Consider the following 2,500-nt stretch of genomic DNA (forward strand, 5'->3'; position numbering starts at 1 on the left):
GCCCTCACGGCCCCCGAGGAACGCCGCCCGCGAGCTTCTTTCCCATAGCTCGAGGGCGCTCGCTTTCCCTGGGTCGCGCTCAGTTTTTTTTTTATATAGCGTTTTCCTCCCTTGTTCATTTCTCTGGTTGTTTCTCTGTCGTTTTCGTTGTTTTTTTTTTTTTCTCACGTTCTCGTTCTTGTTCTCTCTCTTTATGGTAAGAATGAACACGCACACGCACGCACACACAGACGGACGGACGCTATCACACATGCACGCACTTCCCGGACTCCAGCAACAGGTACATACACGCACACGCACGCAACACATTGATCTAAACATAAAACACAGACAAACACACGAGAACAATGCTCCCAACATTATAAATACATAAATAAACGAATAAATAAACAACAAAATAAACATATACAGACAAACTCTTAATAAAATATTTTTTAACAAACCTTACACGCAGCTTCCCCCATAACGACTCATTCTTACCTGCAAAGAGAAGAAACAAAAGAGTCAATTAAAGACGAAAATTATCACCCATTATATGGAAAAAAGAAAGTAAAGAAAAGAAAAGAAAAGAAAAGAAAGAAAAAAGAAAAGGAAAGAAAAGAAAAAATAACCAAACGCACGCAACGCACGCAAAAAGAGAAAGTGCGTGCGGGAGATATGCGTGTCCGTTGCCTAACATACGACTTAAAGTAATCAAAAGAATGACGATGCTAAAGATAATGAACGATAATGATAATGACAGAGAATAACAACAATGGTGACTGTGTGTTCCTTACCGAAGTCACGTGACACAGCGCTTTCTTTTTTTCTTTCCTTTTCTTTTATCTGGAAATGTCATTCACCTGATTTTCTTCTTTACGCCTTCCTTCTGAATCACTTACCTACCTGCTTTATCAGCTGTTTCCACTTCCAACTCTTTTACTTTATATCGCTCATTCACCTGTTTTATCATCCTCCGCCTCGCTTTTGCTTATATATCTTATTCCACATCAATCATTCCTTTGCTTTGTCATCTGTTGCCTTATTCCCTCTTTTACTCTGCTGATTTCTTTCTCCTAATCATCGGAAAAAATATAAAATAGTAATATAAAACAAAAGACACATGACAATACATTTCCCTTAAATATACCTACACATACACAAACGACAAATCATACAAACTTCATATATAAAACAACAACAAACACAAACAAACCAAACGCCAAAAACAACGAAAATGAAAAGCAAAAAAAAGTTTAAAGAAAGTCGGCCTTTTCTTCTTCTTTTTTCCTTCTCCTTAAGGCCCCGTAACTCTTTTGGAAATTGCGGTCAGGCAAACCACAGTCGCTTGTGTGAAATGCAGACCAACGTTCACTATGTGGCTCTACAGCACACATCCACAGTGGATAAACAAATATGTGGATGTGTGTGTGTTTGTGTGTGTGTGTGTGTGTGTGTGTGTGTGTGTGTGTGTGTGTGTGTGTGTGTGTGTGTGTGTGTGTGTGTGTGTGTGTGTGTGTGTGTGTGTGTGCGCGCGTGCGTGCGTGCGTGCGTGCGTGCGTGCGTGCGTGCGTGTGTGTGTGTGTGTGTGTTTGTGTGTGTGTGTGTTTGTGTGTGTGTGTTTGTGTGTGTGTGTTTGTGTGTGTGTGTTTGTGTGTGTGTATTTGTGTGTGTGTGTGTTTGTGTGTGTGTATTTGTGTGTGTGTGTGTGTGTGCGTGCGTGCGTGCGTGCGTGCGTGCGTGCGTGAATGCGTGCGTGTGTGTGTGTGGGCGCGCGCGCGCGTTCGTGAGCATTAATATGTTTATTTATACATTTCGTGTTTTCTCCGTGCTCTGTATTCGCTGGCAAGCAAACGGCGCAGGAGGAAGTCAGGGGAACAAGCAGCAAAGCAAGCAAGGAAGCAGTTAGGATCACAAAGAGAGACACAGGGAGGCTGACAGACACAGATACAGCTGCAGTCAGGAAAACAAACTAACAAATAGGAAGACATAGACCAACAAGGAAAAGACAAACTGGCACTCAGAAAAGAAAGCAAACAAAAACAATCACAGACACAGGCAGGCTAGCAGACAGAGGGGTCTACAGACACCGACACATAGACAAGTACAAATTGCAAACCTCAGGCAAGCGAACAAGCACACAGACGGGGAAAAAACGCACAACAAGCAAACTCCCAAAGAGGCAAGCAAGCAAACACACACTCGTGTAAAACACATACACACACAAACAGGTTAACTGAAACAATCCAAGACCACAAGCACACACCAAGACCATACGGACACAGGAAGCCAACGACGCAAGCAGGCAGACAAGCACGCAAGCAAGCAGACGGACAACACACAAGAGACATTCACACGGGTGAGGAGAGCGAGGAGGAGGGCGGCTGTCCACATGGTGTGTATACCTCAGGCGGCGACATGACACAAGCACATGTCAACGTCCGTCGGGAAAGAGGGGGAGGGGGAGGGGGAGGGGGAAGGGAGGGGGATGGGGAGGGGGAGGAGGGGCAGGAGGTGGTGG

This window comes from Penaeus chinensis, chromosome 3, assembly GCF_019202785.1.
Source record: "Penaeus chinensis breed Huanghai No. 1 chromosome 3, ASM1920278v2, whole genome shotgun sequence".
Taxonomy (NCBI): domain Eukaryota; kingdom Metazoa; phylum Arthropoda; class Malacostraca; order Decapoda; family Penaeidae; genus Penaeus; species Penaeus chinensis.